Source organism: Phascolarctos cinereus, unplaced genomic scaffold (assembly GCF_003287225.1).
Source record: "Phascolarctos cinereus isolate Bilbo 61053 unplaced genomic scaffold, phaCin_HiC Scaffold_4;HRSCAF=312, whole genome shotgun sequence".
Classification (NCBI taxonomy): domain Eukaryota; kingdom Metazoa; phylum Chordata; class Mammalia; order Diprotodontia; family Phascolarctidae; genus Phascolarctos; species Phascolarctos cinereus.
The window spans coordinates 220,150,676-220,172,939 of record NW_027555847.1 but is presented as its reverse complement, the minus strand read 5'-3'; the positions used below and the strand labels follow the sequence as shown (position 1 = coordinate 220,172,939).

Below are 22,264 nucleotides of genomic sequence, written 5' to 3'. Positions count from 1 at the left end.
ATTCAGCCTCCACTCAAAGACTATGATACAGACGCTCTGTGATACAGACCTCATTTCACTTCTAAAGCTCTTTTAAGTGTTGAAGTTTTAATTTCTATCAAGCCTAGACTTTCCTCTTTGCTATTTCCATTCATCGCTCCTAGTTCTGCGGTTCCCAACTATCTTTCTTTCACACAGTAGCCTTTCTGTTATTTGAAGACGGATATCACGTCTCTCAAGTCTTCTTTGATTTGGATTACATATTCCAACGTTCTTCATTTAATCCCCTCATGGTGCATCTTCAGAGCCCTCACCATGTTGGTTGTTTTCTACAGGTGTTTCTGCTTGTGATAATCAGAACTTATCATGATTCACTACCTGTTGTCTGACTAGGGTGGTATACGGTCATCTGCCTTTTTGCTTTGATCAATATGTACTGATACATATAAGTGATACATAAGTACTGAAACGTAAGTATACACACTGATACACACTGATACATAAGTGTGTGATGGCACACACTTATAATCTCGGCTACCAGGGAGGCTTAGATTGGTGTGTCTTATGAACTCAGAAGTTCTGAGCACAGTGGACTGAGGTGATCCACATTAAATCCAGTGTCAGTGGAAGTAGAGGGCAATTGGGGGGAGGGGGAACCAGCCCAGTTTGGAAAACTTTCCCCTGATGATTATATTAGTGAGATTGGGCACTGAGTAGCTGCTATACTAACAGCTATGAGAGAGTCAGAGACAGAGATAGACAGACAGACAGACAGACACACGCACACGCACACACAAACAAAGAGGTGGGGAGGGAGAGAGAGAGGGACACAAGATGGGGGAGAGAGGAAGACAATATGTTTAAATGGTTAAGAGTTTAATGAGGAAATTAACATAAAGATCAAGCAGTATATGGGAAGGGTAATAAACAAGCAGGAGCTTTGAAGGCCTAGCATCTGTCTAGAATACTTGAAAGATGGAGTTGTCTTAGAACACGATCTCTCTGACCCCAAAAGAAAGGTTTGTTTATCCAAGGACACTTGGATAGGCAGGCCATTCTTTATGAAGATTGATATTCTCTTGGAACTGATGCTAGTGCTGGAAAGTTGTCATCAGGGTGCCATTTCATTGTAAACTTCAGTTGCCTGTCTGAGCTCAGTAGCATTAATAATAAAGCCTTCAGTCGACTGTCACAGAGACTTTCCTCCCCCATCAACCTCATGCTCAGCTCTTATATTGCCTGAAATACCTGGGTGAAAAGCTCAGGTGGAAAATCTTTGAAGCCAGTGGGTTTTCATAGTACATATTAGGGTGTACAGCTTGTGAAAAGTGAAATGTGTTCCCACTCATTAGAATAGTGAAGTTTTGGCAAAATTTCATTGAAGGGAAATAATACCTTATTCTGAAATGAAAAAGAAGAGTGGAGGAGTATAGAGGGCTAAGGGGAAAAATAGAATCATAGGATTTTAGCATTGGAAAGGGCCTTAGACGTTCTTTTAGTACTCTCATTTTACAGATGAAATTACGTTACAGAGTGGGAGTGGGGAGGAGAAATTCAGACATGATAGCTTTGGGGGAAGTGAAGCCCTCATATAGACTAATCTACCTTTTCTAAAGAAGTGTGCAGGTTTTTATGAAAAAGTTCTCCTCCAATTTCCCAATTGTGTGTCTGGTAAGCCTCAGAGATATCCATGTTGAATACAAGGAAATGTTACTCCAAATAAATGTGCTAATATTCGGGTTTTTTGATTTCTAGGAGACATTCAAGTTTTTTTCATAATTTCTTTTTTTTTTTAAACAAACCGGGAGCTTGTGTTTCTGTATCCAGACACTTGGATTAACACCTCTCTGCTCTGTGCCTCAGTGTCTTCAAAAAAACCAAACAAACCAATCATGGATTTAGGCTAGAATTTAGCTGTAAAGAGACATTAGGCCATCAGGGGTGGGGAAACCTGTACCTTGAAGCTAAATTATCTCTAAGACCCTTTTCAGCGATTCAAAATATTATATACATACATACATGCATGCATTCATACAGACATGCATACACACAAATACCTGCACCAACATTACCACATTACTCCTCTTGCATCCTCTGGAATCTGACCACTTTGACCTTCTTGCTGTTTTTCACATGACTACCCTCTGCCTCCTTTCTCCGTGCCTCTGCAGGGTCTCTCTCTCATGCCTCAAATGCACTTTCTTCTCCCCTGTAGTGCTTAGAATCTCTGGTTTTCTTTGAGCTTCTTTCCACATCAAGACTTCCTGTGTCTCCTCCCCAAATGCTAGTGCTTTTCCTTACCCCAGAGTTATTTTGTATATCTTTTATATCTAGTTTGCATTTGTCATGTGTACAAATGCCTATTCCTATAGTTCTATCTATATTATCTTCTTCAATAAAAATTTTTCGATGTCAAGGTATACATCACTTTTTTTTAAAAAAATCAGTTAATCAACTAAGAAGCATTATTAAGCACATACTGTGTGCCAAGCAGTGTCTTAAGTGCTGGCAATATAGAAATCCTGTGTAGTAGTGAGGGCCTAGTTGAGATCAGTTATTGTAAATTTGTAGCCAACATAGCTGTATGGCTTTCCTCAGAAGAAAGAATAGGACCAGAGAAGACAGATGGTTGGTATAACCCAAAATTTTATTTTGGTAAAATATAACTTATGTTAATATGGGGGGCAAAGAATAAAAGAATTCTCTTTTATTTTATTAAGTCTGTGAGTTGATGAGTTGAAGAACTAGGAGGTTTTGATGTTCAAGGGATAATCAATATGTCTGTTGAAGCCTTGAACTATAAGGGCATCCATGGGAGCAGGGTGTTCAACTCCTTGGGAAATGAGGGAAAATGACCTGGGGCTTAGTAGGTTGTTGAAATAATCACCTGGACTAGGTGGAGGACATTGCCTCAGATAAACTAAGACCTGGGAAAGACCTTAATTTAGAAAGGCCAAGGTCATCTTGGGCCATCGCCAATCATCTTGACTTTTGCCTTGCCACTGGACTTTGATAAATGTGGAGGAGAGAGTGAGGCTGATGACTTTGCACAGCTCTGCCTCACTTAATCTAATACACTTGCTAGTCAAAGACATCACCCTCATAATGTCATTGGTCCTCTTTGATAATGAAGGAACAACAGGGAGGCTGGAGAGGTGGGAGGGACAGGTTATGAAGGACTTTGAATGCTAAAACAGAGGCTTTTGAAATTTAATCCTACAAGTGATAGCTACTGGAGTTTATTAATTAGGAAATGTTACATGGTGGAGGGTGTCACATGGTCAGACCTATGCTTAGGATGGTCACTTTGGCAACCAAGAAGAGGACGGATTGTAATGGGGAGAGATAGGTGGCATGGAGACCAGCCTGCAGGCTATTGGAATAGTCCAAATGTAAGATTTGAGGGGTTGTGAGGATTGAAGAAAAAGTCTAGTTGGTCACCTAGTTGGTCATGTCATCTGGAAGTTATATCTTCTCTGCATATTTTATTTTCTTTTCATTTTTTATTAATTTATTTTGATTTATCAACAATCACTTCCATATGCTTTTGAGTTTAAAATTTTTCTCCTCTTTCCTCCCCACTACCCTCCCCAAGATGGCGCACAATCTGATATAGGCTATACATATGCATTCCTATGAAACATATTTTCACATTGGTGCTGTTGTAAGTAAGAATTAGAACCAATAGGAGGAACTACCAGAAAGAAGAAACAAAATTCAACAGAAGAAAAAAAATAGCAGATAGTATGCTTCAATCTGCATTCAAACTCCATAGTTCTTTCTTTGGATATGGATAGCATTTATTATCCCGAGGCCTTTGGAGATGTCTTAGATCCTTGTATTGCTGGGAAGGGTTAAATTTATCAGTATTAGTCATCGCACAACATGGCTGTTACTGTGTATAACATTCTCCTGATTCTACTCACTTCACTCAGCATCAGACCATACAAGTCTTTCCAGGTTTTTCTGAAGTCTGCCTGTTCATCATTTCTTATAGCACAATAGTATTCTTCTCTGCATATTAAAAAAAAAAAGCTTCAATGACCTTTTCTTCTTTTTTCTCCTTAAAAATAATCAATAACTGTTATCATTCCAACCCTTACCTTAAAAGGAAAAAAATGGGAATAACTCAGTCACTGTAGGAAATAAGCATAGTCAAGCAAAACAAATTTACCCATTTGCCAAGAACAAAAATATTTTTCTAATTTTGCACCCTTGAGTCTTATCACTCTTCGTCAGTCGTCAGGCATCACGATTGATTATTACCTTGAATGCAGGTCTTATGGGTTTCAGAGTTCTTTTTCTTTAAATTGTTGTTATTGTAGAAATTGTTATCATTTCATTCTATGTCAGTTTATACAGACTTTTCCAGATTTCTATGAAACTGTCCCTTTCATCATTTCTTATGGTATAATAATATTCTATCATGTTCATTTACCATAACCATTCCAAATTAATGGATACCCATTTTGTTTCCAGTTCTTTTCTTTTTTCCTTTTTTTTTTTTTGGCTAGGCAGTGGGGTTAAGTGACTTGCCCAGGGTCACACAGCTAGTAAGTGTTATGTGTCTGAGGCCGGATTTGAATTCAGGTCCTCCTGAATTCAGGGCCAGTGCTCTATCCACTGTGCCACCTAGCTGCCCCCTCCAGTTCTTTTCTATAGCAAAATGTGCTGCTGTAAATATTTTTGTTCACTGGGGTCCTTTTTCTCCTTTAATTTCTTTGGAGTAGATGCCTAGGAACACTATCACTAGGTTAAAGAATAGGTTCAGTTTAGTTAAGGGCAGCTATGTGGTGCAGCACATAGTGTCAAGCCTGAGTCAGGAAGATTCATCTTGTTGAGTTCAGATCCGGCCTTAGACACATCTTAGCTGTGTGACCCTGGGCAAATCACTTACCCCCTTTCCCTGTTTTGTTTCCTGTTATGTAAAGTGAGCTGGCAAAGGAAATGGCAAACCACTCCAGTATTCCTTTGCCAAGGAAACTCCAAATGGGGTCATGAGGAATCAGATACAACTGAAAAATGACTGAAAAACAAAAGCAGTTTGCTCCCTTAGTTCCAGATTGCTTTCCAGAATGGCTGGGCAAATTTAAAGCTCCACCAATATTGCATTATTGTGATTCTCTTCCCAGGACATCTCCGACTGTTTTCATTTTCCTTTTTTGTCATCTTTGTGAAGGTGTAAGGTGTATCTTCAGAAGTGTTTTAATTTAATAAAAAATATGAGTGTTTTCATTAACATTTCTTTATTAGTGACAATAGAGCATTTATTTTATATGACTATTGATTGCTTTGATTTCTCCCTTTGAGAACTGTCTTTGAATATTTGAATGTTGGGAAATTGCTATATTTTTATATATTTTAATCAGTTCCTTTTATATCTTATACAACAGATTTTTATCAGAAAAAAATGCTATAAAATTATTTTCCTAATTATATTTTTTCTAGTTCTATTATCACTGATTTTGTTTGTGCAAAAATTTTTAATTTTACATAATTGAAATTGTCCCTTTTTAATGATCACTTCTATCCTCTTTTCAAAATGAACTATTCCCATGTGCGTAGTTGTGAAAGACATTTTCTTTCATGCTTCTCTAACTTGTAGGTGATGTAACTATATCCCCATTATTTTTTTCATTTGGAACTGATAGTGGTATTTGATATCAGAACTTAGTCTACACCAAGTTTTTGCCAGTATGCTTTTAGTTTTCCCAGAAATTGTTTGAATAATGACTCCTGACCGAAGTATTTGTGGTCTTTCAGATTATTGTGTAATTAATACTACATCCATTTGCTTTTTTATGACAACAATTATATTTACTAGTCTTTGTTAGATCTACTCCATTTTTGGCCAGAAATCTATCATCCCTTTGTTTTAAGCTATTGTCCAAAAATCTGAATTCTGTTCCCAGTCACCATTTTCTAAGCCATCTGTTCTCTTCCTAAATCAATATTTCTCTTTTGCGCACCTTGCCTTAGTGGCCAAACAGTGAGGAAATCACATTCTGTGCCCCTATGATCTTTATTTTCTTTCCTAAGACTTCATAATCATTGGCAATCACTTTTAGATTTCTTCTGATTCTATGCTTTTTGCCCATTTGGGTAGTAGTAATCATTTTTGATAAATCTTGGGAGATTCTCTGTTATGTCTTGGATACATATCCTGGGAAGAGAACAGAACTCTCTAATGTTGTTATCAGTTGAACAGATAGCTACCTTAATTCCTGTCAGCAGGAAATCACCAAATAGTACTGCTCTTCTCTTCTTCCTGTCACCTTTATTGAATGATCTCTCACCTAATAACTTATATGGCTTTACTTTATCATTCTTTGGAGCTCAAGTCGCTTCTTCCTCCTCAGAGTTTCCAGTTTCTTCTCTTCCTGAAAAGCCTTCAAATTCTTTTAAGCTCTTAATTGTACAGTTCCCCCCCCGCTTTTTACTCTCTGTGTAACACTTGCACTCTCCAAAATGCTCAAAGGGGTTAAATTTCTTGCTTCCAATTGGGATCTCTCTCTCTCTCCTCTCCTCTCGTCCTTCCCCTCCCATTTACTTCTGTTTCCTGTAAGAATACTTAATTCTAACTAACAGCCTGAAGTGTGGAAAGTAATGAAGTTTCTTCTGGACTGTGCTAATTTTTCATTCTTAATGATTCAAATGAGGCTATTTCCTTCATTCTCTTAAATGCCAAGTTTCAGACTTGTGTTCATAGAGAAAGACAACATTTGATCCCTTCCAGTTACTTTCTTTGCTGTAAGTAAACGTCTTAACCCACATGAACAGTCATAAGAAATTATTTTTTTAAGGTCCACTTACCAGAGTGTTGTTGACTTTTTTGGGGGAGAATAAGGGGGTGGTAAATGGAGGTAAGTCACTATGGCTTAGAATGCTTACAGTTTCCCCACCACATTTTCTGTCATTCTCCTGTAAAATGGCAGTTTGAAATTAAATAGAGCTCCTTAAATGGAGCTTGAAATTACTAGAGTTTCCTTTTATTTAGTGGTTGTTGCATCATATCACTTTATGTCATCACCATTTAGATGAAAGAATTGTTAGCTTGTTCTTACCGAAGTAGCACAGGCTGACACGAGAAGAAAAATTCTGGTTCAGCTTGTACAGGATCTGGTGACTGGCTCATTGATGTCTTCAGATATGCTTTTGGTTTGGTTATTGACAGAAGGGATTTTTAATATGGTCAACTTTCAGTTACTCCCTTTGTTTATTATCTGAGGAAGACATCACTCAACCCTAATCATATTGAATACATGCTTTGTCCCCAAGTCTCGTGCCAGCCAGTTTGGGTAATATAAGAAAAGACATGATCCCTACCTTGTAGTCTCCTTAGGTTAGACCTGTGCTCATGACACAGAGAACAAACCAGACTGTTTTTTGGTTTTGTGAAAAAATCTTGGATGCTGAGTGAAGTGAGCAAGAACCAAGAGGACTTTGTACACAATAACAGCCATGTTACGCAATGACTAAGATTGTTAAACTGAACCCTTCTCAGCATTACGAGGATCTAAGACATCTCCAGAGGCCTCGGGATGGAAAATGCTGTCCACACCCAAAGAAAGAACTATGGAAGTCGAATCGCTATCACTTATTTTTACCTTCTGTTGAGTGTTGTTTCATCTTTCTGATGGTTCCTCCTATTGGTTCTAATTTTTACTTACAACTTCACTAATGTGAAAATATGTTTAATGGGTATGTAAATGTAAAGCCTATATCAGATTGTGTGACATCTTGGGGAGGGTGGGGGGAGGAAAAGGGAGAAAATTTTTCAACTCAAAAGCATACGGGAAAAAAATAAATAAATAAATAAATAGAAGTTAAAAAAAAGGAAAAAATCTTGGAAAACTTTGTAGAAATGCAGATGAGCTTTATAGAAATGTAAAGAAATATTGTCCTCCTTATAATTGTTATTGCTGTTCAGCGCTTGTCTTGACCATATGTTTTAGCCATTTTATTTTTATAATTTGGGAGTACAAGCACATTTTCATAAAGATATGATTAGGAAGGTAAATCTCCTGGCCTAAGAAAAAAACAACATCATATGCTCCAAAATCAAATTATAACACGTTGGGGATTGTGCATCAGCTTAGATAACCAAGAGTTCCTTGAATTGGTATGAAAATATCCCTTGGCTATAAATTGTTGTTTAAGAAATTTGGTTTGAATTGTGTCTTCTATTTTGAATTTGTATGGTCTATGTATCAATAATATGTACATATTTTTAGACTGTGTTTTGATATTCAGATATATTTATTGATGAGGAGAGAATACCTGGGTGAAACTCTTGTAACGAGAAGACTGAATCCTTACTGTTCAGTGACTCCTTTCCTCTTGGTTATAGCACCTGCATTGTGAGGATCCCTAGTGTTCCACTGCAGTTGTTTACATAGGCATACAGTCTAGTTGGAAGCATTAACTTCATTTGTTGGCTCAGCTGATTGGCTGTTACCAATACTTGTTATCACAAAATGATTTTAAGAAAATCTCCTCTGGGGAAGGGATCCCAGTACAATCCAACTTAGAAACTTCCTTTATTTTCATTTTTTTTTAAACAACCCAGTGGCGTTTGTTATTGATTCCATTAATGAGATGAAGAGTTGTTTTGCAGTGAAGGATCAAAGTTCTCATTTTCTGCAGTTAGATATGGAAAAATTATTATTACCATTCAGAGATTCAGCTTTGCAGTCAAATCTGTCAGTAGCTTAGAGTTTTCACAGTTGGCTTTGGTTTTATATTTGTGTAGTGAATACATGGAGAAAACTTGGAGAAGTCATAGGCATGGAGTACAGGAGTTAATGAAGGTACTAATGGGACTGTTCTTTTCAGATTATTTGCTCTTTTCAAAATATCCTTGAAAATAGCAGACCGGTGGTGCCATCCCTGTGCAGTTATCAGCAGCCTTTACACTGATTCAGATTCTAACATATCTAAGGGAGAGGTAATTTTAAGTAGTAGCAGTAACAGTAGTCATTGAAATCAGCAAGCATTTATGAAGTATTTGTTATGTGCCAGACACAGTGCTAAGTGCTGGACTTAGAAATACAAGCAAAAAGAAAGACAGCCCCTGCCCTCAGGGAAATTAGATTCTAATGGGGGGTGGGGGGAGGGAGAGAGAGACAGAGAGACAGAGAGATATGGGGAGAGGGGAATGGAAAGTAAAAGAGGAAAGGTACCTGTATTTGGGCCAGTCCACAAGTGAAACATCACTGGTTAATGCCCTTCCTCAAAATAGAGGTTTTGGGAAGAACTCAGCAGTGGGAAAAAGGGGCCACAGGGGCAGGGTGAGCAAGCAGCAGTAGTATGGTGCCAGTGTCTAGAGAGTGAAATAGTAGCAGGTATTTATATAATGCTATAATATAGTGTTTTCAAGCACTTTAATATTTGCAAAACATCTCCCGTCTTTGAACCATGAGGTCCTTGAGAGCAAGGACTGTTTTCCCATTCTTTGTACCCTCGGTGCTTAGCACAAGTGCCTGGTACATAGTAGCTGCTTAAGAAATGCTGGGTGAGGGGGCAGCTAGGTGGCGTAATGGATAGAACACTGGCCCTGAAGTCAGGAGGACCTGAGTTCAAATGTGGCCTCAGACCAAACACTTGACACTTACTAGCTGTGTGACCCTGGGCAAGTCACTTAACCCCAATTGCCTTAAAAAAGAAAAAGAAAGAAAAAAAAATGCTGGGTGACTGACAGCAGTTTATATGATCTCACTGGATCCTCACAGCAAATCTGAGAGGCAGATATGATTGCTGTAATTGGTAAGGAAACTGAGGCTTAGAGCAGTTAGGGTTAGAGACTTGCTTTTTGGTCACGGTAATTGTTAGATAGGATTTGAAATTGAATATTCCTGACTCTAGGTTCAAGAGGTATTCTGTTCCCTATAGTGGTTGTTGTTCGGTTGCATCTGACTCTTTGTGATGATACTTTCCCTGGGGTTTTCTTGGCAAAAATACTGGAGTGGTTTTCCATTTCATTCTCCAGTTTGTTTTTGTTTTTGTTTTTCCCATTAATGCAGGGGTTAAGTGATTTGCCCATGGTCACACAGCTAGTAAGTATCTGAGGTCATATTTGATACTTTTTTGGGGGTAATATTTATTAATATCTCTTGTTTTATGTCCTCTACATTTTTTCATTATATTCCTACCACCTCCTCTGCCATACAGTCATCATTTATAAGGATGAATTAAGAAGAGAAAAATTAAATAATTCAGCAAAACTAATCAGTACTTGAAAGTTCTACCATGTATCAGTTTTCCATACTCCTAATCCTCCCCCTCTGCAAAGAAGAGGCTCATAGCTCTTCTTTGGGACCAACCTTAATCATTATAATTATACAACATTAAGTTTTGATGTTTTTTTGTATTCTTTTAGTATACATTGTTGTGGTCATTCTGCTTATTTCACTTTGCATTAGTTTATATAAATCTTACAAGGTTTCCCAGTGTTCTTACATTCTTCATTTCATATAGTCCAATAATATTCCTTTATATTCTTCAGCCATGATGTATATAGTCATTTCCCAATGAATGGACATCTTTTTCATTGCTTTGCTGCTATAAAAAGTGCCACCAGTTTTTATGAGACCCTTCTTTTTATATTCCTTAGCAGTGGGATTTCTAGGAGAAAAAGTATGAACATTTTAGTTACTTTGCTAGCATAATTTCATATTTTTTCCCAGATAGTTGGAGTAATTCACAACTCTGATAAAATTGTATTACTGTTCCTGTTTTCCCACCACCCCTTCCTTGGTACATTTTTAAAGTGACATGTGATAAATTATTTTGCAAAATGAATTCTCTATCTAAAAATGAGAGAACCAAATTTCTCCTGAAACCTATTTGTATATTTTGGCTTTACTCAGTATGGGATTCACAGTGTGAAAGGAGTCAGAGTTCTGGGTTCTAGTTCCAGAATTACTTTCCATGTGAACTTGGCTACATCGTGCAGCCTTTCTGAGCCTCAGTTTCCTGAGGAACAATAATCTCTGTTTGCCTCACCAAGCTTGTAAAGATTAAATGAAATAATGTGTAGTGAAAGGCTTTGAAAAACAATATAAAATGCTATGCAAACATAAGTTCAGATTAATATTTCGCTTTGGAAAAGAGGTCCTAGAGAGGATTGGTACAGGAGGGATTCCAGAGTACTTAGTTGAATGACTTATAACCAATAACATAACTTTAGTGTGGTTTCTAGCCAAGCATTGGGCGCCTAGTATTCATGTGTAGTTGATCATTTATATATGCCCCAGAGATAAGTAGCCTTGTGGTTTTTTTTTTTTAAGTTCGTCAGTGCAGTGCATTCTATCCACCAATGCAGGCATCTTCTCTGTAAGTTAACGTTCCTGCTGGGGGGACTTACTGGGGGACTTATTCACTTGAACCCACGTTTTCCTGATTGAGCAGAAGTTTAGCCCTGTATTTACTAACCAATACTGCCTCTTAAACATCTTCTTCAGTTATAGAAATGAATCTTTAAATTCTTCCCTTTGTTATTTTCCCCTAACTTACCTGCCTGTATTAGAGCGGAGATCTAGCTGTGGGTTCTGGCCAGGGAGAGAGAGATGTCATTCATTCCCATGTCTAGATGCCTCTTCCTTTCCAGCATAGGTTTGCAGTAATCCTATTTGGGGGGAGTGAGGGTCCTAATTTTGTAGTGGCACTAGACTCTTCATTATATCATGCCCTTATTTGCATAACCAGGAAAGTTCAGGACCAGTGACCCTTGTGCCTGGTGAAATTGTGGTTTCATTGTGGTCATTTTTACTCTTCTGTGGGCGAAGTCAGGAAAGACCTTAAAAACCGTTCAGTTCTCCTCTCCCGTTTATAGTTGAAAATTTGCCTATGGTCTCATGACCAGTGGTGCGGCCAGGACTAGAGCCAAGCTCTTCTCTACCTAGAAGTTTTCTGAGTCTTTTCTATACAATACAATCACTGCTTCGAGTGAAGTAGGTGTTTGGTTTGGAGTTTAGCACCAGGGACGTTGATGTGCCAATGTCAGTTTCTCTCTTTGAGGAGCCGTGTGATCCACTACATAACTGGGGAAGGATGGTCTTGTTCTCTGGGGAGGGCCATCCCTGTGGTCAGGTCCCTTCATCAGTCCCTGTAGTTCATAAGATACTGTCCTGACAGTCAGTATTCTCTTGGTAGCTGAGGCCTAAGCTGCTGCTGGTTTATTCCTTCCTTCTGTTCTCAACAAGAATCAATGCTCTAGTACCACCAGGATAGATGAGGAGCCGGGAAGAAAGCTGGAGAAACAGGCACAAGTCGTTTCAAAAGCAATGTAACTTCCTCTGCAGGGATACAAAGCTGCTTCATTCATCTGACTCACCACTGCCCTCCTAACTCTCTCTTTTCAGAGTCCAAGCACAGTGATAAAAACCTGCCCACCAGTCTTGCCACTAGCACTCACAGTGACCCCAAAAGCCTTCTCTTGCTGCTAAGTGGGCTTCAGTGTGATTGGTCTCTTGGACCTGCACTGTCAGTTTCTCTGGGGAACACTGAAAATTGTTTAATTATATTAAAATGAGATTAGTCCTGGTTTATCTCTTTTAGCATCTTGAGATGTGTTATACATAATGGGTGCTCATTAGCGTCATGGTGTAGTGGATAGAGCCCTGGATTTGGAATTAGAAAAGATTTGGGTTTGAATCCTATCTCTTAACACAAAACACTAGAAGGACCCGGATTTAAGAGTACATTGAAGGACCAATCTACATCAACTGACACTGCATTTTTTTAATCTGTGAGCCAAAGAAAATGGAAAAAGTAGGATGAGCATTTTTGTTTCAAAATAAAATAATAATAATATAATTAAAATGTAAAAACATAATTATAATGCTATTATACTTAAGATTATGATAATAAAACAAATTATAAATAATGTAATGTACTTGTAATTATTTCTATTGAAAGTGCATTTGCACAGATAAAGAGAAATATTTAGTACCAAATATATTTCTTTGTAATTGCTTATTTAGAAATCACATTTTGAATATTTACTGTGTAGTATTTGGCACACCAGGTTTTTTGTAAATGCGGCATATTTCTGCGGTCCCATTCAGACACTTTGTTGTGTCACAAGTGTGATGAAATGTGGCTGGAGGAGTGTCTGTATCTCCAACTATAGTGGTTCTAACTTCTGACTTGCCACTTAGACAATTTCCAGCAAGGTCCTGACTCGTTTACTGAGATTAGAGGAGAGCCCTCAGTTCCTTTCTGGGATGAGGTGAAAGAAGGGTTAGATAATGATGGTGCTAAGGTATAGGCAAAAGAAGAGAGGAGAAGAGGAAAGAAAAGGAGGAACAAGATAAGAAATTAAGAATTTTTGTAAATAAATGTCTGCTAACTACCACCATCTACTCCTGACTTTTCTTGCTTAAAACAGATTTTTTTAACCTTCAATATTAATGTATTTCAGCAGCTTCTCGCTATTTGAAAAGAATTAGCTTTGCCTATAACAAAGAGACCATAACATTGTACTTTCTATTGTACATTCTTTTTGTAATAAAATCCTGAGCCCCATAGGTATGGGTACTGTAAAGTGGCCACCACACCTATATCTTGGCCTTTCTGTGGTTTCTGGAGTTTCTCTCCTCTTGACTTAGCAAGAAGATGGGCACAAAATTAACACTAGGAGGTATCAATTTTTGCTTTTGCAAGTTTTCACCTAAGTTTTGTTTAATAACTTTATTTTTTTTTTACCTTTTGTGTATCTTCACTGATAAAAATAAAAATAAAAAACTCTTTTCAAGTATAGGGCTCCATCTCACCACTAAGGTATGTGAAGATGATGCTATCAACCTACCATCACAAGGGTATGTCATCCGAGTTGTGTTTCTAGTAGTGGGAATGGATTTTCATGAACAGATCCACGTTTTTTCCTCCTACTTGTCTGCTAGGAAAAGAAGAGCAGGATGAGAGTTTACTATTTTAAACTTCCCACCTGTAATGTATTGTTTCTCCTTAGTGATCAGTTTCTAAAGAGATATGTATTAGAAAAGGATATTGTAACTATTTGTGTTCACAGAACTAAACTTCCTCTCTCCTTCCCTCCCTTCCTCTCTCCCTTCTTTACTTCCTCCATTTCTCCCTCCCTTCCTCCTTCTGTCCCTTTTCCCTTCCTTCCTTCCTTCCCTCTCTGCCTCCCTCCCTCCTTCCTTCCTTTCCTCCTTCCTTCTTCCTTTCCTCCTTCCTTCCCATTCTTTTTCTCATTTTTTCTTCCTGAAAGTTATAAAGTGAATATAAACTTATGAATTGTGTAAGAGTTTTAAGTGGAGGTGGTCCAGACTTGGTGATTGTAAGGGAGCAGTTGAATGATTGGGTTAGAAAGGTTTTATTTTTTAAAAAAAGGAGAGAGGGAACTGAAGGAAAAGCTTATCTCAAGCTGAGCTGCCACCTGTAGAGTGAGACAAATTGTGAATCCCTTTTTAAAAGGAGCTTGGTTTGAGTGGGTGTAAAGGAGAGAATGAATCAGATAGCTCAAATGGAGTGATGAAGAGAGGTAGGAGTTTATTAGAATGAAAACAAATTAGAGCTTAGTCTAATTTTCAGGGTGGAACAGAGGAATTGCTGATCTACTCTTAGTCTTTACAGCTCTTTTTGGAGCTTAATGGAGGTAGAAGGCCTCAGCAGTGACATTTATGATTGAATAAGCGCTAGCAGCTCTTCTGTTTGTCACCAGCTATGCTCACTGGTGGTGAGCTCGTTCTGGACATCCTAACTAAGCATCTTTCTTAATAGTCATGCCTTTCCGTTGGTTCACCCACAGCGTCCACTGAATCTGTGTGACCTTCAAACATGATGGAATTGTCTCTTCATTCTTTTTTCTTAGTCTTCTCTTTCTATCCAGGAGCTACATATCAGTCAGGCAGTGAATCAGCAAGGATTTGTTAAGTACATGAAATATGCCATTATTCTCAAAGAGCTTACATTCCAGTAGGATGATATAATACATATGTGGTGGTCAAAGAAGGAGTTTTTTCAGGTGGTCGCAGGGATCATTAGTGAAACCATATTTTGTCATGCCTTTTCCAGCTGCAGGAGAGATATTGCTTTGATGATTGTTCCCAGAGCAAGATCAGAAGCTGGAAAAGTGGGCCCTGGCAGTGGAGTAGAATGCAAGGGGCCCATTTTGGGTATCCCTTGGTGTCATGGTGTGACTGGATAGGATATAAAGAAAAAAGTTGAGAAGGGAGAAAGCTTCGCTTCAGTCTACATTCCCTGTTACTCATGTGAAAAGCTTGAGGCTTTGATGTGACCACAGGGCTGCTTGTGTGCTGTTACTACGTGTGTGGCTATTGCGTGGCAGTTGGCACAGGAGCTTTTCCAGCAGGCTCACTCTTGATCTGGGCAGCCAGAAGCACAGGAAGACGGCTGTGGAGGGGTTCAGTAATAATTTATTCTTAGTCTTCTCCAGTGGGTTGCTGATAATGGGAGCACCAACTCCTACAGCATCCCCTAATTACTCTTCTTGCAGGGGTGGGCGAGAATAGGAGCACCAACTCCTAGCACCCCCTAAGTCTCAATGGGAGCCAGTCAAGATAAGCACATACATTCATAAGTCCCCCCCAGCCTTGATGGGGGCCAGTCAAGGCATGGATAGCATTCCAGCTTGTGCGTTCGCACCAAGCCTCAGTGGGGGCCAGTTGAGGCAGACACACATGTATTCCTGTATGCATTTTCCAAATCCTCACTCACTGACCAGTGCTCACCTGATTTATAGAGGAGCACACAGAGAAGGCATCTTGTCAGCAGTCTCACAAGTTTACATTAACTCATCGCACTGGGCAGCTGCAGTGGATATTTGTAATTTAAGCACAAATGTTTATATTATTTATCATTATATAACGCTGCACAAGCATGGTAGAGATGTTTACAAGCCATAAGCTTGGAAACTAGAAATTGTTTTGGCCATGGATCCTGGGAAATAGTATGTATGATCCTGGGAACTATTATCAAGAAAAAAGAATAACAAAATCCACCTTACTTACAGCCACGGACAAATCTTTTTTTTTTTTCAAATTTTTATTACCAAATTCTCTCCCTTCCTCCACCCCTCCCCTTCCAATTGAGAAGGCAAGAAATATAATACTCTTTATTTATATGAAGTCATACAACACATCTCCACATTAGCCATGTTAAGGGAAGGGGGGAAGCTAGAAAAATAAAGAAAATGATAGAAAACCTATACTCAGAGTTCATCAATTCTCTCTCTGGATGTGGATAGCATTTTTCATCTCGAGTTCTTTGGAATTTTCATGGCTCATTGTATTGATCTGAGTAGCTAAATCTTTCACAGTTAATCTTTGCTACAATATTGCTGTTACTGTATACAATGTTCTCCTGGTTCTGCTCACTTCACTCTACCTCAGTTCATATAAGTCTTCCCAGGTTTTTCTGAAGCCATCCCTTTCATCATTTCTTACTAGCACAATAGTATTCTATCACAATCATATACCACAACTTCTTCAGTTGTTTCTCAATTGATGAGCATCCTCTCAGTTTCTAATTCTTTGCATGGGCAAGTATTTTAATATTTTGGGGTTTAGATTCCTCATCAATAAAATGAGACTAGACTAGATATTTTCTGAAGTCTCTTCCAGCATTCAATCTGTGATCCTATTGTTATCCTTTGAAGTTAAAAATTTTTGTGACATACATCTCTGATCTATCATGTTCTAAAGTTATATATTTGCTTAATCTCTCCGCTGCTTTTTTGGATAGCTTTTGTTCTCTCTTTCACTACTGCTCATCATTTTTTCCCATCATCTTCCTTAGTTAATCACTTCCTTTACAGAGGTTTGCCATTGTTAAGCCCCCCATAATATCCAGCATTTAATATAGTACAGAGCACATAGTAGGCACTTAATAAATGTTTATTGATACATTAAAGCCATAATACATATTTTTTAAATTTTTAGTAGCTCAGCTTCATCCAATATGTCATTGATGTAGTATTAGTCAAGCACATTATTATCATCTAGTGAGAGAAAAAATCTTATTTGTATGTAACAGCTTTTGAGAAATACTACCCTCTGAATTGATATTATTGCAGTATGAATACCTGTTTCCTTAGAATGTATAATGTTTGTGTGTGGAACTGCCCCGTTTCCCAGGTAACTAGCCCTGCATCTTCCTCCATATATATATTCCTCTGCTGGCTGGTACGTGCTCTAAGTTATACTTATTCTTGCTTCTCATATTTTTTCCTTCTCTCATTGCCGTCTCTCTTCTCCCTTTGTATTTCTCTGCACCTTTCCCCTTCTTTCTCTCTCTCTCTAAATACACATATCTGTATGTTTTTAGATGTGTGTGTGTGTGTGGTGTGTGTGTGTGTGTATGTGTGCATATATCCTGTATCCATTGGTACCTTCCTGTATTTATACTTTAAAATGCAGTGCAAGTTATTTTCACATCAGGACTGAATGATGATGATGAGGAGGAGGATGTTGGTGATGGTGGTGAGTAGTGGTGATAGTGGTGGTGATTGTCACCCTCACTATTACTGTTTTCTAGGCAATTTTTCCCAATTATAGTTCCCAGCAGTTAGCCAAGTTTATATATATATATATATATGTGTGTGTGTATGTATATATATATATATATATATATATATATATGTGTGTGTGTGTGTGTGTGTGTGTGTGTATGTATATATATATATATACATATATGTGTGTGTGTGTATGTATATATATATATATACATATATATGTGTGTGTGCATATATATATATATATATATATATATATATATAATGCTCATGCTATTTAAAATCTAGTGGCTTATCATGACCGATTCACAAATAGTATTCATCTGAGCTAGGCATTTGTTGCTTTTAGCTTGGTTATGTTTGATATTAGGTATATATGCCTGTTAGTTTGGTCTTGTCATGGTATAGATACATTGTGTACAGAATGCATTAAGTAGTAATTACCCCTCTGCTCTCTGTATGCCACCTTTTAGTGTACAGGGATATTTATGGCCATGTTTCATGTAGATTTATGGTGCTATATAAATATTGATTTCTCAGACAAACACATGGATGAGAAGCCTCCACTAATACATATAACCTTCTCTTTCCTCTTCCTGTCTGACTCAGACCTGTCACTTGTCTGGGGACTTGTCATCCTTCTCGCTCCAGAACATTTTTCTCCCTTTCTGCAAGTTTGCTTATTAACACAGAATCACAGAATCCTGCAACTGGAAGGGCCCTCCAGAGGCTAGTCTGGCTCTTCCTCCAACCCCCATTCAAAACTGTACCAAGCTAAGCCATCCTGATTAGAGGGTGACATTTCTGACATTACTTAGCCAGGCTTTAGAAGTCTTTTATTGTTCAGGCTCTCCTCTTCCTCTTCCCCCCCACTTTTTTATTTGAATTCCTGTTCCTACATTAATTTGAGAGATACTCCTTTGTAATTCCAAAATCCCAAATCCCTAGTCTAAGTCTTTCTCTATACTGTCTTTCTCCAGTTTACATTATATTTGTACTAAACCTCTTCAAAAATAGTTTAGTAGGATTTTGTATCCCAGAATGTTAAAATTGGAAGAAACTTCAGTCCTAGTATCTCATTTTACAGAGGAGAAGATTGACACCAGAGAGGGGAGGTGACATATCTGATGTCTTATAATTTATATCAGGCTTCTTCCTCAGTACTTTTCATAATCTGGAATTGGCTCTTGAGACTGAGATCCATAATAGTCATAGCTCACAGTTGTATAATGTGTTGTGGTTTACAAAACATTCTCCTCACAGCAACTGTGATATTGATGTAAGTAGTGCAAGTGTTAAAGTTCCCATTTTACAGAAGAGGATGTTGAAGCTCTTGAGAGCACACATGCCTCGTTGAGCTCACAGGGATGAAATTAGGACTGGCATGGCAGTCTCATGACTCCAAATCTCTCTTTCTCCTTACTACATCACATGGCCATTCATGTGCAAAACCCATCTCTGGTTTCTGGCACCTTTGAGCACCTGCTGGCGTCTTGACTGTACCTTGCGCACAACAGGTTCTGAATTTATGCTGATGAAGATGAGAATCTGCCAAATAGCAAGTTATGTAGTCAGTTCTTGTTTCAAGGATGGATTATTCAGGCCCCTTCTTTTGTATCCATCTTTAGCTATTTTATGACTCATTGGCACTTTCAAGTAGGAGTGGGAGGGAAATGGGAGAGCAAGGAGATATAGAAGAAATGATGCTTAAATGTATTGATTTCATGCACGATATAGTGGAAAGTCAGTGGACTGGGCACAATTTGGAGACCTGCTGTGTGACCTTGGGCAAATCCCTTCCCGTCTCTGGACTTTAGTTTCCTCATCTTGAATATGAAGGGTTGGGTTGAATGATCTTAAGTGTTTTTTCCTGACTCTCATAGTGTATGTTTATATTCTGAATCTCATATTATGTGACCTTTGTTGTCAGAAAATAAGAATGGATTCTTCATCATAAAAATCAGAGCAGTTGAACACTTTCAGAGCAGTATAACACTGTACAGAGAATCTTCTAGATTAAAAAAAAAGCACACTCTTTTCTGACTTCTAGAATGTTGTTGTTAGGCCTTGAGTGTCTTAGAGACTATGTTGGAGCTTATGAAGAAGGAAAAGAATTCTGGGAAAAGGTGGTTGTTTTTTCATTTTTAAAATTTTTATTCATTCATTCATTCATTCATATTTACATTTTTATCATAGAACCAGATAGTTAAGTTTTTGACTGACATTTTGATTAAGGTCTGTGCTCAAATTCTATGTCAGAAATGTGTGTGTGTGTGTGTGTGTGTGTGTGTGTGTGTGTGTGTAGGCCAACATATGCATTACATTTTTATAGATTTATCTTTTGAGACATTTTTAAATTGAAGTCATCCTAGAAGTGCTTTAGGGAGACCACTAGTGCCTAAGGGAGGACTATTGGAAAGTTAGGAATGAATTATATATACTTTGGAGACATGGGAAGAACAAACTGAAAGTGCGATCAGGAAGGTAAGGTTTTCATAGTGAAAAGAGGTCTGCTCCAGGCAGATTGTCTCTGTATGTGAGGCAGAGTACTGTAATACTAAATATAGTACATGAGGCTAAGAAGACTTGTGTTTGAATCAGCCTTAGTCACTTACTGATTGTGCGACCCTGGGCAAATGCTCTCCGGGCCTTAGTTTCCTCATCTGTGAAATGAGGGAGTTGGATTTGACTTCAGAGTTCCCTTCCAGTTGTAAATCTGTAATCCTATTTACCCTTAAGTGGAATTTGTGCGATCTAAAAGAATAGGTAGGAAAAAAAATGGGACTTTTGATTATTTTACCTGATGATTGTATATGGGCCTCCCTACTACCTGAGCCAGTCCCCAACTTAACATAGGGACCTTTTCAGTGGCAGTGGCTTGGCCACTTTTCTAGGGATCTGCCCCATTTTGGAACAGAATGTCATACCAAAGACAGGGATGGTGCCATCTTACAACATAAGCCTTTTTATTAAACATCTCTGTCCCATATAGTTTTCTACCTTAACTTTATTTTTCCATTCTCCTCACTGATTGGATTAGTTTAATTCTGATGCATACCCTTACACAGTCCTCTGGTTGATTTCCTCATAAGTAATACATTCTATTAACATTCTCTCAGTCACTGGTAATTAAGCAAGAGGCGAGTCTTACCTCCAGGAGTAGGGTTACTTCTATGCCATTGGAAAAGCATGGAATGGAAAATATTCTTATGATTTGTACTTTCCCAAGCAAATCTTAGATAACTGCTCTGTGCAGGAGCAAAGAAAATGAAAGTGAGGCCTCGCATGTTTGTTTTTAGATTAATAGTTGAAATTTGCTCATGTGGAAATAGAAGGGATTTCACTGTGACTAGAATCTGTCATTAAAAAGTCATTATCAGAGTCATCCTGCAGACTTCTTGGTCTTTTATTGTTAATGACAAAACAATCTCTTAGAAAAAAAAGAGAAGGAAAATTTTATTTTTATTTCTGTTTAGTATTTTTCTACTTTGAAAGCCATGTAGTGTTGAAGACTTAACAGAATAGAACTTTAGTGAAGTGAGGCAGTTTAGAGATTTATTGATCAATAAAAGAGACAATTACAGCTTGTTTATGAAAGGAAAAACCCCTTTGGCCCTTTGAGCAACATAGAGACTCTAATAATGATAACTCTGGTAACCAGCTTGAAACTATAAAAGTCAATAGGAAGATATAGGAATTCAATAAAATTATGACACTAGATAAACCTTACTCCAGGAACAAATTTTCTATGGAAGGTGACTTGTTTCAGTTAGATTTGTAACTTTAATTTCTCACTTATTGAATTTTTTTGTCATCAACTAATTATAAAGTTTATGGTAAGGTGACAATTCCATGTCCACTGATATGGGAGCAGTAGACCTCAGATTTGAAACTATCAATTCCCAGATCTCAATTGTGATGTTTCAAAGTCTTCCTGGTTTTCTCAAGATGAACCCTGCCAACCAGAAGTTGCTTCAATTACATGTAAGAAATATATGCCCTTGGTTGGCCTTTTTTTTTTTAAAGAAGGATATAGGGGATAAAGGCATATATCACAAAAATAATGATAGAATGTCCCAGAACTTCCCAAAGCTTGGGAATAATTTTCTAAGGTGCTGAATAGTTGAACAATTTTTTCCAACTCTTTAAGGATAGGGGCTCTTTTCTTAGAATCAAAATTTTAGAGGTAGAAGAGTCTTTAGAGACTCCTTAGAGACTGTCTAATTTTATCTGTTCATTTTACAGTTAAGGAAACTGCGTCTCAGAGATGTGAAGTGAATTATCTTACTGAGTTCATAGCCAGACTAGATCAGCTTTTTCTTATCTTTTTTTCTGGAAAACTTTTTGAGGATAGGATCTGTTTGCTCATTATGTAGAAATGGAATATAGATTCTATCATCATTCCCTAAACTCACCGGAGTCTCTTCTTCCCACATTTTCTTTGCTAATATTCTAACATTGTGGTAGTTGTGAAAACAAAGCTCAGGAATTTGGCTCTATATTTGCCTCTCTTATTTCTTAGGGAGATAGCTTAGTTCTTTGAAGGCAAGGATTGAGTTTTAAATAGTTGCTGTGTTAAGGTTTAACATTTTGTGGGTAGTAGATTTAATAAGTTGATGATGGAGGTAGCTAGCCTTTGGATTGGCACTTTAAGCTTATTTGTTACCTAAAATCTGTTATGTTATGGGCACAGTTTCTCTGGAACCTGAGTTTATGGTTGCTTTGAAAATGTGGTATTCTAAGCCAATTGGAATCCATTTCCCTTGCAGATCTTGCCCTGATGGGAAC

The 22,264-nt window shown here is 37.9% G+C and overlaps 1 protein-coding gene across 4 annotated transcripts in view; it reads left to right on the top strand.

Moving 5' to 3' along the window:
• MAD1L1 (mitotic arrest deficient 1 like 1) overlaps nt 1–22,264 on the top strand; it is an 860,690-nt gene that overhangs the window by 380,386 nt on the left and 458,040 nt on the right. The window contains exon 1 of one of the 4 annotated variants that reach the window (XM_020975228.2): nt 17,130–17,147. The exons of the other annotated variants lie outside the window; for them this stretch is intronic. The gene's annotated coding sequence lies outside the window, so the exon portion shown is untranslated. Of the gene's footprint in view, nt 1–17,129; nt 17,148–22,264 lie in introns of those variants that run through there. 4 annotated transcript variants of the gene reach the window in all.